A 14551-nucleotide genomic window follows, 5' to 3' on the forward strand; every position below is an offset into this window, starting at 1 on the left:
GCGGCCAAAAAGAAGATATTGGACGCAGAAGGATTCCTTGTCAAGGAACACCGTTGCGTGGTCATTGACCCGTGCAACCAGGGTGTCAGGCTCAAGCTCTTCTGGCTGCTGCATGGTGTTCCTGACGAAGACGTCAGAACAGCCTTGGCACCGTTTGGAAGAGTAACTGAAGTGACGAGGGAGAAGTGGAGGGTCCAGGGCTGCAACGACAAAGGAACCACGACACGGTCGGTGGTCCTGAAACTCAAGCCCGGAATGACAGCAGACGACCTACCACACCAACTTCGTGTTGCGGAAGACATGGCTCTCGTTATTGTCCCGGGCAGAGCACCCCTCTGCCTCCGGTGCCGTGGCACTGGACACATTCGACGAGAATGCCGGGTTCCACGTTGTGGGCTGTGTCGTCGCTTTGGCCACGACGAGACCCAGTGCGTGAGAACGTACGCCAACGTTGCTGGCCCAGGCAGGAGCGAGGACTCGTCTGAGCTTCTCATGGATCAGGAGGACGCCGAAGAGGCCGCCAAAGGAGCAGCTGAAGGGGCGGCAGCTTCGTCTGCACCACTGGTTACGAAGACCGCAAAGGTGAACCTGAAGGGGATAGATGAAGGCAATGTGCCGGATTCGGCGCCTCCTCCGGCGAAGGTTCAAGTGACGCAAGCTGGTGCTGAGGCGACGGGCGCGCCTTCAGAAATCACGCCACCTCCGACCAAAGTGGCTGACGAGCCAGTCAGCGTCAGCGACGACATGGACCTGACTTCCGACGCTAAAGGCGCCGGAAAACGGTTGCGTGACGAGGTTGATGACCACAGCCGAGACACCGACGGTGTGGATACCGAAGGACCGACAATGAAAACACCGACAGTCCGACGGTCGACGCTGAAGGTCAAGCCCAACGTGCCGCCAGACAGACGGCCGTCACATGCGCCGCCTCCGCCTTAGCGGAGGTAGTGCCCCGGAAAGAACTTTCAGCACCCGATCGTTGATCGGGAATGATTCTGTGAGGAAGTGGTTTGGCAGACGTCGCCTTCAAGGAGAGGGATATGTTCCCCAAGCATCAGTGTGAGAGCCGCAATATTTCCTCGAAAATTGTGAGTAGGGGCACACATTAATTGTAGCTAACGCAATGGCAGACGATATTAACATCACCACTCCGCTTCGTTTGGCGACATTAAACGTTAGAGGGCTGTCACAGAGGCGAAGACAATGTCAGATTAGCCGCATGCTACTAGAAAAAGACATTGATTTGATGGCAGTCCAAGAAACAAAAATTGAATCTGAGGAAAAAACGAATCGAATGGTTGAAATTTCAGAACGAAGTACAACGTATGCGTTTGCCACGCGAATGGTACTTCTGGTGGCTGCCTGGAAACAGTATTGGGATTACAGAGCAGCAAGTAACTTCATGTGAGGGAGGGCGTATGCTTATTTGTGATTTTTCTTTTTCTGGAATGCTTTGGCGGGCGGTGTGTGCATATATGCGCCAAATGTTGTAGAAGAGCGTGCTGTATTTTTTTCGAATCTTTTTCAGTACATTAGCCATGATAAGTGCATGATTTTGTTGGGGGATTTCAACTGTGTTTTGAGGGCTCGGGATCGATCCAATAATGCCGGTATTCGAGATAAAAGCAGTCACATACTTTCCAAGTTGATTAGTTATAGTGAACTAGACGATGTATGTGACTGTCTGGAGGGGGAGCGGGAGGTGATGTATACACGATTTCAAGGCAGTAGTCATGCGCGGTTAGACCGCTTGTACATGTCACAAGACATGATTCCAATGTGTCACAGTTATTCTGTCGCACCTGTGTCGTTCTCAGATCACTGCTTGGTGAAGTGTCACATCGGTATGAAGAAGAAGGAATCATCTTTTAACTGGAAACTATGGAAAATGAATGCCTTACTACTAAAAGACGAGCCATTTGTAGAGGCAATACATGAGGCCGTTATGGAAGTATGCGATGAAAGTACTGAAACCATAGCAGAGAAATGGGAATGGTTCAAAGAAAAGGTAAAAATGAAAGCAATAGAAAGGTCGAGCTGCTTAAAGTTTGAGAGGGAAATGAAAGAACGAGACTTACGAAAGATACTTAATCAGCTGATAGCGCTGGAGTGCGAAGAGCCAGGGGTGTATAAGCAAGATATGCGAACCATCAAAGAAAAAATCGAACAGTTGGACAAAGAACGCTATCAAGGTGCGATTGTGCGAGCAAGAGCAAACGCATTAGTAGCGGGAGAGACGCCCACCAAAAGGGCACTAGGACTTGAAAAAGCTCATGGTCGACGTAATCATGTCGATAAGATCTCGTGGAATGGCACACTCGTCGAAGATAATAAGAGCATAGGCCGAGCGTTTTTAGAGTATTACCAGTCACTGTTTGCATATCAAGAAGCTAATGTAGATGAGTTCAAAAGGGTCTTTCTCAGTCGCATGCCGCGATTGAGTGACGACACGAAGGACCGATTAGAAGGGACTATAAGAGAACACGAAGTCGTAAAAGCAATAAATGATTTGAACAATGGCAAATCACTTGGACCTGTCGGTCTGAGCGCTTGTTTTTATAAAGCCTTCAAGAAAGAACTTTCGCCCTTGCTAACAGGCCTGTTTAACGACGCGTATGTGAACAAAGCTTTGCCGCCTTCTTTTGGTAAAGCGCATACCATCTTGATACCTAAGAGTGACAAAGCAGAGAAACTTAGGCTCGTGACATCTTATAGGCCGATATCTTTAACCAATGTCGACTATAAGATTTTCATGAAGGTTTTGGCAGCCAGACTTCAAAGCGTCATCAAAGAAATCGTCGCAGACCACCAAACGTGTGGGATCAAAGGGAGGTCAATTTTTTCGAATATTCACACGATGCGGTGCGTGCTCGAGTGCTGTGACCTCACTTACGATGGCGTCGCAGTGCTCCAGCTTGACCTAGAGAAAGCTTTTGACTGTGTGTCTCATGATATTTTGTTTGCCATTCTGGATCACGTTAATGTAGGTGCCATCATCACTGAGGGAGTGGCATTGGTGTATCAGAACTGCACAACACGTTTAATTGTGAATAAATCATTGGGGGCCTCCATTAACGTCATGCGTTCTGTGCGTCAAGGCTGCCCCCTCAGTCCTCTTTTGTTTGCAGTTTACATTGAAACGATGTGTTTGGCAATAACTGAGAACGATCAAATACGCGGTTATAGCTTGGCAGCCGCAGAAGTCAAGCTCCTGGCATATGCAGATGATATCGCCGTGTGTTGTACAAACAGAGAAAACGTAACGGAAACAATACGCGTGGTGAAACAGTTTTGTGATGTAACGGGCAGTAAAGTGAACTGGGGTAAGTCCCTCGGTTTGTGGCACGGAGAGTGGTCCTCGGCCCCGGACAACTTTGCGAATGTGAGCTGGGTGAAAACCCCTACCAAGTATCTCGGTGTTCCCTTAGATAGCTACAAACAGAGCGAGGAATACTGGACGAACCAAATAAAAGAAACAAAAGAAAAAGCAGACAGGTGGAAAGGCATCAACCTGTCCATTTTCGCCAGGGCAACTGTATGTAATTTGTTTTTCATTACGAAGTTGTGGTACGTCATGCAGACGTTGTTTTGTTCAAGGGTAAATGTGCAAAGATTGCACAGAGTGTTCGCCGTTTTTATCTGGGACTCTAACTGGGAAAGATGTAGCCGAACAAATCTGTTCAGGCGGGTGAAGGAAGGCGGCCTGGGCTTGGCGCATCTTTTTGTACGACAGCTTGTCAATAGATTTTTGTTTTTTCGAGATGTGCGTGATCCTTTTCTGCGTACGGTATTACAGCTCAGATAAAGAGCTGCGCTGCCGGCGCTTATTGTTAGTACCAATAGTATGCCAGGAACGATTCGCGGCTATCTTAAAGAGGTAGTCGACAGTGTGCGCTTTCTTTCTGTGCGTTTTTCTTTCGATTATTTATCTGCCGTGAAAAGAAAGACATTATATAAAGATGTATGCGATATTATTTTTCCAGTGCCATTGTACAGAGCGATATACAGTGGAGGACCAGGACAGGATGTCCTTAAACGGGTGAAAAGAATGGAGGTGCCTACCGGGGCAAAAACATTCTTTTTTAGGCTACACACAGGAACACTGTCAGTGAAGACGTTCATGGAAGAACGCGGCTTCCTTGTACCATGGGGCCCACACTGCTTGATTTGCAAGCAACCTGAAACTGTAGATCATGTGTTTTTGCATTGCTGGGAAGGGGTGTACTTCTGGGACGTCATAAAACGGACAATCAAGAAGGAGTTTCCGTTGAATCCGCATGGGATCAGGTACTTACCGATTGAGAATGAGGACGGGGTTCCATACGACCTAATTATGCTCAATGGCCTCCACTGTTTATGGCGGGCACGAATGGCAGGTTACCATTGCGACCCAGATGCTAGGCCTGCTCGTATTTATTTTCGAGAAAGTATGTCTCGTTTCATTGAAATTAAGAAAATGCAAGATATTGTACCCGATTGGCTGTCGAGGATAGAACCTCTGACAGCTTTAAAAGAATTTTAGTTTGACAACGCCAGTCCATGTTGGGCTGATGGCTTTCATGTTTTTCAGTATGTTCTGTAGGTGTTCTTTTTGTGATGTCTGTTTCTATACTGTGTGCATTGTACATTGTCCAAGACCGGCAATAAATAAAATCAAAAAAAAAAAAACGTGTAGCCCTGTTTTCCGTTCTCCTCGTTAGTATAGTGGTCAGTATCCCCGCCTGTCACGCGGGAGACCGGGGTTTGATTCCCCGACGGGGAGCATTTTTTTTTTCCTGTTTTGCGTCTAAAGGCTTATACGTGCTAGCGCGAGAACGATGGCAAGGCGCACGCACCCGCAGTCAGATAAGGTTAACAGTGCTAGGCATGTTTCCCCCTTTTATCAATAGAGCTCTACTTGTAACCCTGTTTTCCGTTCTCCTCGTTAGTATAGTGGTCAGTATCCCCGCCTGTCACACGGGAGACCGGGGTTTGATTCCCCGACGGGGAGCGTTTTTTTTTCCTGTTTTTCGTCTATAGGCTTATACGTGCTAGCGCGAGAACGATGGCAAGGCGCACGCACCCGCAGTCAGATAAGGTTAACAGCGCTAGGCATGTTTCCCCCTTTTATCTATAGAGCTCTACTTGTAACCCTGTTTTCCGTTCTCCTCGTTAGTATAGTGGTCAGTATCCCCGCCTGTCACGCGGGAGACCGGGGTTTGATTCCCCGACGGGGAGCGTTTTTTTTTTCTCCTGTTTTTCGTCTATAGGCTTATACGTGCTAGCGCGAGAACGATGGCAAGGCGCACGCACCCGCAGTCAGATAAGGTTAACAGTGCTAGGCATGTTTCCCCCTTTTATCTATAGAGCTCTACTTGTAACCCTGTTTTCCGTTCTCCTCGTTAGTATAGTGGTCAGTATCCCCGCCTGTCACGCGGGAGACCGGGGTTTGATTCCCCGACTGGGAGCGTTTTTTTTTCTTCCTGTTTTGCGTCTAAAGGCTTATACGTGCTAGTGCGAGAACGATGGCAAGGTGCACGCACCCGCAGTCAGATAAGGTTAACAGTGCTAGGCATGTTTCCCCCTTTTATCTATAGAGCTCTACTTGTAACCCTGTTTTCCGTTCTCCTCGTTAGTATAGTGGTCAGTATCCCCGCCTGTCACGCGGGAGACCGGGGTTCGATTCCCCGACGGGGAGTGTTTTTTTTTTCTTCCTGTTTTGCGTCTAAAGGCTTACACGTGCTAGTGCGAGAACGATGGCAAGGTGCACGCACCCGCAGTCAGATAAGGTTAACAGTGCTAGGCATGTTTCCCCCTTTTATCTATAGAGCTCTACTTGTAACCCTGTTTTCCGTTCTCCTCGTTAGTATAGTGGTCAGTATCCCCGCCTGTCACGCGGGAGACCGGGGTTCGATTCCCCGACGGGGAGTGTTTTTTTTTTCTTCCTGTTTTGCGTCTATAGGCTTACACGTGCTTAGTGCGAGAACGATGGCAAGGCGCACGCACCCGCAGTCAGATAAGGTTAACAGTGCTAGGCATGTTTCCCCCTTTTATCTATAGAGCTCTACTTGTAACCCTGTTTTCCGTTCTCCTCGTTAGTATAGTGGTCAGTATCCCCGCCTGTCACGCGGGAGACCGGGGTTTGATTCCCTGACGGGGAGCGTTTTTTTTTCTTCCTGTTTTGCGTCTAAAGGCTTACACGTGCTAGTGCGAGAACGATGGCAAGGTGCACGCACCCGCAGTCAGATAAGGTTAACAGTGCTAGGCATGTTTCCCCCTTTTATCTATAGAGCTCTACTTGTAACCCTGTTTTCCGTTCTCCTCGTTAGTATAGTGGTCAGTATCCCCGCCTGTCACGCGGGAGACCGGGGTTTGATTCCCCGACGGGGAGCGTTTTTTTTTTCTTCCTGTTTTGCGTCTAAAGGCTTACACGTGCTAGTGCGAGAACGATGGCAAGGCGCACGCACCCGCAGTCAGATAAGGTTAACAGTGCTAGGCATGTTTCCCCCTTTTATCTATAGAGCTCTACTTGTAACCCTGTTTTCCGTTCTCCTCGTTAGTATAGTGGTCAGTATCCCCGCCTGTCACGCGGGAGACCGGGGTTTGATTCCCCGACGGGGAGCGTTTTTTTTTCTTCCTGTTTTGCGTCTAAAGGCTTACACGTGCTAGTGCGAGAACGATGGCAAGGCGCACGCACCCTTTGTCAGATACAGTGCTAGGGATGTTTCCCCCTTTTAGCTATAGAGCTCTACTTGTAACCCTGTTTTCCGTTCTCCTCGTTAGTATAGTGGTCAGTATCCCCGCCTGTCACGCGGGAGACCGGGGTTCGATTCCCCGACGGGGAGTGTTTTTTTTTTCTTCCTGTTTTGCGTCTAAAGGCTTACACGTGCTTGTGCGAGAACGATGGCAAGGCGCACGCACCCGCAGTCAGATAAGGTTAACAGTGCTAGGCATGTTTCCCCCTTTTATCTATAGAGCTCTACTTGTAACCCTGTTTTCCGTTCTCCTCGTTAGTATAGTGGTCAGTATCCCCGCCTGTCACGCGGGAGACCGGGGTTGATTCCCCGACGGGGAGCGTTTTTTTTTCTTCCTGTTTTGCGTCTAAAGGCTTACACGTGCTAGTGCGAGAACGATGGCAAGGCGCACGCACCCTTTGTCAGATACAGTGCTAGGCATGTTTCCCCCTTTTATCTATAGAGCTCTACTTGTAACCCTGTTTTCCGTTCTCCTCGTTAGTATAGTGGTCAGTATCCCCGCCTGTCACGCGGGAGACCGGGGTTCGATTCCCCGACGGGGAGTGTTTTTTTTCTTCCTGTTTTGCGTCTAAAGGCTTACACGTGCTTGTGCGAGAACGATGGCAAGGCGCACGCACCCGCAGTCAGATAAGGTTAACAGTGCTAGGCATGTTTCCCCCTTTTATCTATAGAGCTCTACTTGTAACCCTGTTTTCCGTTCTCCTCGTTAGTATAGTGGTCAGTATCCCCGCCTGTCACGCGGGAGACCGGGGTTCGATTCCCCGACGGGGAGTGTTTTTTTTTTCTTCCTGTTTTGCGTCTAAAGGCTTACACGTGCTTGTGCGAGAACGATGGCAAGGCGCACGCACCCGCAGTCAGATAAGGTTAACAGTGCTAGGCATGTTTCCCCCTTTTATCTATAGAGCTCTACTTGTAACCCTGTTTTAGATTCTGCTTCCGGCCACCGAGCGTGACGGTTCGTGGGATCATGGCCTCTTCAAGGGCAGCGACAGCGGCTACTTTTGGCCGCGGAACCAGGTACAGCAACGACGAAGAAACGGAATACCAGTTTATTTTGCCTCAACTGCCAAAAGGACGAATAGTGAATAACACCGTGTTTCTACATGGTGATGTACGAGCGAGGCCTTACAAGGTCGAAGATTTTAGGGATGCCCTAACGCCTACGAGCCTGCTGCCGGAAATTGTGTGCCTTGGGGCCTACCAAGTTAATCATGTGTGGGCGGTGACCCTCAGTGACGCAGCTGCAACGAAACGCCTGCTGGCCTTGAAAGAACTTCAGGTGAAGGGGCGGCGATGTGTGATCGTCGACCCTCAGGATCAGCAGGTGAAGCTCAGACTTCACTGGCTGCTGCACGGTGTGGCCGAGGAAGACGTCCGGACTGCATTGGCGGCCTTCGGCAAGGTAGAAGAGGTGAGTCGAGAGAAGTGGCGTGTCCAAGGTGTCGCAGACAAATGCTCCACCACGAGGACTGTTCTTCTCAAGCTGAAGAGCGGCCTCAAAGTGGAAGATATCCCTCACCAGATACGTGTTGCCGGAGAGTTGGCCTTGGTGGTGGTACCCGGTCGGCCGATGCAGTGCCTCCGCTGCCAAGGCACTGGGCACGTGCGGCGGGAGTGTAAGGTGCCACGCTGCTCCCGGTGCCGACGTTACGGGCACACTGACACCGAATGCGTCAAGACCTACGCTACCGCGACTGGCCCAGCCGCGAGTCAAGAGGCAGCAGAACTCGTCATGGATGTGGTCGAGACCGAAGACGCTGCTAAGGGAGCCGGAGACCTTGGGCACCCAGCGACAGGTGCTGGGTCGGTACCGGAGGGCGTTGACGCCAAGGGAAAGGGAACTACGGAGCAACTGACTGCGCCGGCACGGGTCGACGCGGAAGCTGTCCATGCAAAAGAAGGCGCAAGTGAAGACGAAGGAGACGACGACGATGGAGCGATGCAACAGGGCGAGGCCGCTATCGACGGTGACCGGGCTGCTAGTCTCGGAGCCACCTTCAAGCGTCCCCGTGATGAGGCCGAGGACAAGGACAACGCGGCAACCAGCTCCAGTGATGGGCCGCCGGCGAAATCGCCTCTTGGGAGGCGCTCGAGCTTCAAACCAAAGCCGAACGTTCCGTCCGACAGAAAGCCTGGGGACCAAGCCCAGCAGACAAACAACGACGAGAAACCGGGCGGTCCCGGAGACGGCTAGCCGACGGCTGGTCGTGAGGGGTAAGCACCATGCTCCGGGCCTACCTCATTCTCTAGTTCATCATGGCTCCTAATCCGTCACTCAGTATTGGCAACTCTAAACGTTAGAGGGCTGGCGGCTAGGCGTAGGCAGAGTCAAGTCCTACGGTTGGCCACTGACCAAGACATAGACGTTCTAGCTGTCCAGGAGACCAAGGTAGACGGGGAGGAGGAGACCGGGAGCATGGTGAGGCGTTTCACGACCAGATATTATGCGGTGGTGAGCCACGCGGTAGGGACGTCAGCGGGATGCGTCCTGTTTATTAAGAAGTTACCCGACCTTGTGGTTGAAAGTGTATTTTCATGTCAGACGGGAAGAATGGTCGTTTGCGACTTTGTTTGTGGTGGAGTCGAATTCAGAGTTATGTGCATATATGCGCCAAATGTTGTAGAAGAGCGTGCTGTATTTTTTTCGAATCTTTTTCAGTACATTAGCCGTGATAAGTGCATGATTTTGTTGGGGGATTTCAACTGTGTTTTGAGGGCTCGGGATCGATCCAATAATGCCGGTATTCGAGATAAAAGCAGTCACATACTTTCCAAGTTGATTAGTGATAGTGAACTAGACGATGTATGTGACTGTCTGGAGGGGGAGCGGGAGGTGATGTATACACGATTTCAAGGCAGTAGTCATGCGCGGTTAGACCGCTTGTACATGTCACAAGACATGATTCCAATGTGTCACAGTTATTCTGTCGCACCTGTGTCGTTCTCAGATCACTGCTTGGTGAAGTGTCACATCGGTATGAAGAAGAAGGAATCATCTTTTAACTGGGAACTATGGAAAATGAATGCCTTACTACTAAAAGACGAGCCATTTGTAGAGGCAATACATGAGGCCGTTATGGAAGTATGCGATGAAAGTACTGAAACCATAGCAGAGAAATGGGAATGGTTCAAACAAAAGGTAAAAATGAAAGCAATAGAAAGGTCGAGCTGCTTAAAGTTTGAGAGGGAAATGAAAGAACGAGACTTACGAAAGATACTTAATCAGCTGATAGCGCTGGAGTGCGAAGAGCCAGGGGTGTATAAGCAAGATATGCGAACCATCAAAGAAAAAATCGAACAGTTGGACAAAGAACGCTATCAAGGTGCGATTGTGCGAGCAAGAGCAAACGCATTAGTAGCGGGAGAGACGCCCACCAAAAGGGCACTAGGACTTGAAAAAGCTCATGGTCGACGTAATCATGTCGATAAGATCTCGTGGAATGGCACACTCGTCGAAGATAATAAGAGCATAGGCCGAGCGTTTTTAGAGTATTACCAGTCACTGTTTGCATATCAAGAAGCTAATGTAGATGAGTTCAAAAGGGTCTTTCTCAGTCGCATGCCGCGATTGAGTGACGACACGAAGGACCGATTAGAAGGGACTATAAGAGAACACGAAGTCGTAAAAGCAATAAATGATTTGAACAATGGCAAATCACCTGGACCTGACGGTCTGAGCGCTTGTTTTTATAAAGCCTTCAAGAAAGAACTTTCGCCCCTGCTAACAGGCCTGTTTAACGACGCGTATGTGAACAAAGCTTTGCCGCCTTCTTTTGGTAAAGCGCATACCATCTTGATACCTAAGAGTGACAAAGCGGAGAAACTTAGGCTCGTGACATCTTATAGGCCGATATCTTTAACCAATGTCGACTATAAGATTTTCATGAAGGTTTTGGCAGCCAGACTTCAAAGCGTCATCAAAGAAATCGTCGCAGACCACCAAACGTGTGGGATCAAAGGGAGGTCAATTTTTTCGAATATTCACACGATGCGGTGCGTGCTCGAGTGCTGTGACCTCACTTACGATGGCGTCGCAGTGCTCCAGCTTGACCTAGAGAAAGCTTTTGACTGTGTGTCTCATGATATTTTGTTTGCCATTCTGGATCACGTTAATGTAGGTGCCATCATCACTGAGGGAGTGGCATTGGCGTATCAGAACTGCACAACACGTTTAATTGTGAATAAATCATTGGGGGCCCCCATTAACGTCATGCGTTCTGTGCGTCAAGGCTGCCCCCTCAGTCCTCTTTTGTTTGCAGTTTACATTGAAACGATGTGTTTGGCGATAACTGAGAACGATCAAATACGCGGTTATAGCTTGGCAGCCGCAGAAGTCAAGCTCCTGGCATATGCAGATGATATCGCCGTGTGTTGTACAAACAGAGAAAGCGTAACGGAAACAATACGCGTGGTGAAACAGTTTTGTGATGTAACGGGCAGTAAAGTGAACTGGGGTAAGTCCCTCGGTTTGTGGCACGGAGAGTGGTCCTCGGCCCCGGACAACTTTGCGAATGTGAGCTGGGTGAAAACCCCTACCAAGTATCTCGGTGTTCCCTTAGGATAGCTACAAACAGAGCGAGGAATACTGGACGAACCAAATAAAAGAAACAAAAGAAAAAGCAGACAGGTGGAAAGGCATCAACCTGTCCATTTTCGCAAGGGCAACTGTATGTAATTTGTTTTTCATTACGAAGTTGTGGTACGTCATGCAGACGTTGTTTTGTTCAAGGGTAAATGTGCAAAGATTGCACAGAGTGTTCGCCGTTTTTATCTGGGACTCTAACTGGGAAAGATGTAGCCGAACAAATCTGTTCAGGCGGGTGAAGGAAGGTGGCCTGGGCTTGGCGCATCTTTTTGTACGACAGCTTGTCAATAGATTTTTGTTTTTTCGAGATGTGCGTGATCCTTTTCTGCGTACGGTATTACAGCTCAGATTAAGAGCTGCGCTGCCGGCGCTCATTGTTAGTACCAATAGTATGCCAGGAACGATTCGCGGCTATCTTAAAGAGGTAGTCGACAGTGTGCGCTTTCTTTCTGTGCGTTTTTCTTTCGATTATTTATCTGCCGTGAAAAGAAAGACATTATATAAAGATGTATGCGATATTATTTTCCAGTGCCATTGTACAGAGCGATATACAGTGGAGGACCAGGACAGGATGTCCTTAAACGGGTGAAAAGAATGGAGGTGCCTACCGGGGCAAAAACATTCTTTTTTAGGCTACACACAGGAACACTGTCAGTGAAGACGTTCATGGAAGAACGCGGCTTCCTTGTACCATGGGGCCCACACTGCTTGATTTGCAAGCAACCTGAAACTGTAGATCATGTGTTTTTGCATTGCTGGGAAGGGGTGTACTTCTGGGACGTCCTAAAACGGACAATCAAGAAGGAGTTTCCGTTGAATCCGCATGGGATCAGGTACTTACCGATTGAGAATGAGGACGGGGTTCCATACGACCTAATTATGCTCAATGGCCTCCACTGTTTATGGCGGGCACGAATGGCAGGGTACCATTGCGACCCAGATGCTAGGCCTGCTCGTATTTATTTTCGAGAAAGTATGTCTCGTTTCATTGAAATTAAGAAAATGCAAGATATTGTACCCGATTGGCTGTCGAGGATAGAACCTCTGACAGCTTTAAAAGAATTTTAGTTTGACAACGCCAGTCCATGTTGGGCTGATGGCTTTCATGTTTTTCAGTATGTTCTGTAGGTGTTCTTTTTGTGATGTCTGTTTCTATACTGTGTGCATTGTACATTGTCCAAGACCGGCAATAAATAAAATAAAAAAAAACGTGTAACCCTGTTTTCCGTTCTCCTCGTTAGTATAGTGGTCAGTATCCCCGCCTGTCACGCGGGAGACCGGGGTTTGATTCCCCGACGGGGAGCGTTTTTTTTTCTTCCTGTTTTGCGTCTAAAGGCTTACACGTGCTAGTGCGAGAACGATGACATCGCGCACGCACCCGCAGTCAGATAAGGTTAACAGTGCTAGGCATGTTTCCCCCTTTTATCTATAGAGCTCTACTTGTAACCCTGTTTTCCGTTCTCCTCGTTAGTATAGTGGTCAGTATCCCCGCCTGTCACGTGGGAGACCGGGGTTTGATTCCCCGACGGGGAGCGTTTTTTTTTCTTCCTGTTTTGCGTCTATAGGCTTACACGTGCTAGTGCGAGAACGATGACATCGCGCACGCACCCGCAGTCAGATAAGGTTAACAGTGCTAGGCATGTTTCCCCCTTTTATCTATAGAGCTCTACTTGTAACCCTGTTTTCCGTTCTCCTCGTTAGTATAGTGGTCAGTATCCCCGCCTGTCACGTGGGAGACCGGGGTTTGATTCCCCGACGGGGAGCGTTTTTTTTTCTTCCTGTTTTGCGTCTATAGGCTTACACGTGCTAGTGCGAGAACGATGACATCGCGCACGCACCCGCAGTCAGATAAGGTTAACAGTGCTAGGCATGTTTCCCCCTTTTATCTATAGAGCTCTACTTGTAACCCTGTTTTCCGTTCTCCTCGTTAGTATAGTGGTCAGTATCCCCGCCTGTCACGCGGGAGACCGGGGTTTGATTCCCCGACGGGGAGCGTTTTTTTTTCTTCCTGTTTTGCGTCTATAGGCTTACACGTGCTAGTGCGAGAACGATGGACATCGCGCACGCACCCGCAGTCAGATAAGGTTAACAGTGCTAGGCATGTTTCCCCCTTTTATCTATAGAGCTCTACTTGTAACCCTGTTTTCCGTTCTCCTCGTTAGTATAGTGGTCAGTATCCCCGCCTGTCACGCGGGAGACCGGGGTTTCGATTCCCCGACGGGGAGCGTTTTTTTTTTCTTCCTGTTTTGCGTCTAAAGGCTTACACGTGCTAGTGCGAGAACGATGACATCGCGCACGCACCCGCAGTCAGATAAGGTTAACAGTGCTAGGCATGTTTCCCCCTTTTATCTATAGAGCTCTACTTGTAACCCTGTTTTCCGTTCTCCTCGTTAGTATAGTGGTCAGTATCCCCGCCTGTCACGTGGGAGACCGGGGTTTGATTCCCCGACGGGGAGCGTTTTTTTTTCTTCCTGTTTTGCGTCTATAGGCTTACACGTGCTAGTGCGAGAACGATGACATCGCGCACGCACCCGCAGTCAGATAAGGTTAACAGTGCTAGGCATGTTTCCCCCTTTTATCTATAGAGCTCTACTTGTAACCCTGTTTTCCGTTCTCCTCGTTAGTATAGTGGTCAGTATCCCCGCCTGTCACGCGGGAGACCGGGGTTTGATTCCCCGACGGGGAGCGTTTTTTTTTTCTTCCTGTTTTGCGTCTAAAGGCTTACACGTGCTAGTGCGAGAACGATGACATCGCGCACGCACCCGCAGTCAGATAAGGTTAACAGTGCTAGGCATGTTTCCCCCTTTTATCTATAGAGCTCTACTTGTAACCCTGTTTTCCGTTCTCCTCGTTAGTATAGTGGTCAGTATCCCCGCCTGTCACGTGGGAGACCGGGGTTTGATTCCCCGACGGGGAGCGTTTTTTTTTTCTTCCTGTTTTGCGTCTAAAGGCTTACACGTGCTAGTGCGAGAACGATGACATCGCGCACGCACCCGCAGTCAGATAAGGTTAACAGTGCTAGGCATGTTTCCCCCTTTTATCTATAGAGCTCTACTTGTAACCCTGTTTTCCGTTCTCCTCGTTAGTATAGTGGTCAGTATCCCCGCCTGTCACGTGGGAGACCGGGGTTTGATTCCCCGACGGGGAGCGTTTTTTTTTCTTCCTGTTTTGCGTCTAAAGGCTTACACGTGCTAGTGCGAGAACGATGACATCGCGCACGCACCCGCAGTCA

At 49.2% G+C, this 14551-nt stretch overlaps 19 non-coding genes across 19 annotated transcripts; all 19 read left to right on the top strand.

Moving 5' to 3' along the window:
- Positions 1-4690: 4690 nt before the first annotated feature.
- Positions 4691-4762, top strand: Trnad-guc (transfer RNA aspartic acid (anticodon GUC)). Its single transcript has one exon. It is a non-coding gene; the product is annotated as a tRNA-Asp (tRNA).
- Positions 4763-5145: 383 nt separating this feature from the next.
- On the top strand, positions 5146-5217 carry Trnad-guc (transfer RNA aspartic acid (anticodon GUC)). Its single transcript has one exon. It is a non-coding gene; the product is annotated as a tRNA-Asp (tRNA).
- Positions 5218-5605: 388 nt separating this feature from the next.
- Positions 5606-5677, top strand: Trnad-guc (transfer RNA aspartic acid (anticodon GUC)). The gene has a single exon. It is a non-coding gene; the product is annotated as a tRNA-Asp (tRNA).
- A 159-nt stretch (positions 5678-5836) lies between these two features.
- On the top strand, positions 5837-5908 carry Trnad-guc (transfer RNA aspartic acid (anticodon GUC)). The gene has a single exon. It is a non-coding gene; the product is annotated as a tRNA-Asp (tRNA).
- Positions 5909-6068: 160 nt separating this feature from the next.
- Trnad-guc (transfer RNA aspartic acid (anticodon GUC)) lies at positions 6069-6140 on the top strand. The gene has a single exon. It is a non-coding gene; the product is annotated as a tRNA-Asp (tRNA).
- A 158-nt stretch (positions 6141-6298) lies between these two features.
- On the top strand, positions 6299-6370 carry Trnad-guc (transfer RNA aspartic acid (anticodon GUC)). The gene has a single exon. It is a non-coding gene; the product is annotated as a tRNA-Asp (tRNA).
- A 159-nt stretch (positions 6371-6529) lies between these two features.
- Positions 6530-6601, top strand: Trnad-guc (transfer RNA aspartic acid (anticodon GUC)). The gene has a single exon. It is a non-coding gene; the product is annotated as a tRNA-Asp (tRNA).
- Positions 6602-6752: 151 nt separating this feature from the next.
- On the top strand, positions 6753-6824 carry Trnad-guc (transfer RNA aspartic acid (anticodon GUC)). The gene has a single exon. It is a non-coding gene; the product is annotated as a tRNA-Asp (tRNA).
- A 381-nt stretch (positions 6825-7205) lies between these two features.
- On the top strand, positions 7206-7277 carry Trnad-guc (transfer RNA aspartic acid (anticodon GUC)). The gene has a single exon. It is a non-coding gene; the product is annotated as a tRNA-Asp (tRNA).
- Positions 7278-7434: 157 nt separating this feature from the next.
- Positions 7435-7506, top strand: Trnad-guc (transfer RNA aspartic acid (anticodon GUC)). The gene has a single exon. It is a non-coding gene; the product is annotated as a tRNA-Asp (tRNA).
- Positions 7507-12550: 5044 nt separating this feature from the next.
- Positions 12551-12622, top strand: Trnad-guc (transfer RNA aspartic acid (anticodon GUC)). Its single transcript has one exon. It is a non-coding gene; the product is annotated as a tRNA-Asp (tRNA).
- Positions 12623-12780: 158 nt separating this feature from the next.
- Trnad-guc (transfer RNA aspartic acid (anticodon GUC)) lies at positions 12781-12852 on the top strand. Its single transcript has one exon. It is a non-coding gene; the product is annotated as a tRNA-Asp (tRNA).
- Positions 12853-13010: 158 nt separating this feature from the next.
- Trnad-guc (transfer RNA aspartic acid (anticodon GUC)) lies at positions 13011-13082 on the top strand. Its single transcript has one exon. It is a non-coding gene; the product is annotated as a tRNA-Asp (tRNA).
- A 158-nt stretch (positions 13083-13240) lies between these two features.
- Trnad-guc (transfer RNA aspartic acid (anticodon GUC)) lies at positions 13241-13312 on the top strand. Its single transcript has one exon. It is a non-coding gene; the product is annotated as a tRNA-Asp (tRNA).
- A 159-nt stretch (positions 13313-13471) lies between these two features.
- Trnad-guc (transfer RNA aspartic acid (anticodon GUC)) lies at positions 13472-13544 on the top strand. The gene has a single exon. It is a non-coding gene; the product is annotated as a tRNA-Asp (tRNA).
- A 159-nt stretch (positions 13545-13703) lies between these two features.
- Trnad-guc (transfer RNA aspartic acid (anticodon GUC)) lies at positions 13704-13775 on the top strand. Its single transcript has one exon. It is a non-coding gene; the product is annotated as a tRNA-Asp (tRNA).
- A 158-nt stretch (positions 13776-13933) lies between these two features.
- Trnad-guc (transfer RNA aspartic acid (anticodon GUC)) lies at positions 13934-14005 on the top strand. The gene has a single exon. It is a non-coding gene; the product is annotated as a tRNA-Asp (tRNA).
- Positions 14006-14164: 159 nt separating this feature from the next.
- Trnad-guc (transfer RNA aspartic acid (anticodon GUC)) lies at positions 14165-14236 on the top strand. Its single transcript has one exon. It is a non-coding gene; the product is annotated as a tRNA-Asp (tRNA).
- Positions 14237-14395: 159 nt separating this feature from the next.
- Positions 14396-14467, top strand: Trnad-guc (transfer RNA aspartic acid (anticodon GUC)). The gene has a single exon. It is a non-coding gene; the product is annotated as a tRNA-Asp (tRNA).
- Positions 14468-14551: the final 84 nt, after the last annotated feature.

This window comes from Dermacentor silvarum, chromosome 1, assembly GCF_013339745.2.
Source record: "Dermacentor silvarum isolate Dsil-2018 chromosome 1, BIME_Dsil_1.4, whole genome shotgun sequence".
Lineage (NCBI taxonomy): Eukaryota > Metazoa > Arthropoda > Arachnida > Ixodida > Ixodidae > Dermacentor > Dermacentor silvarum.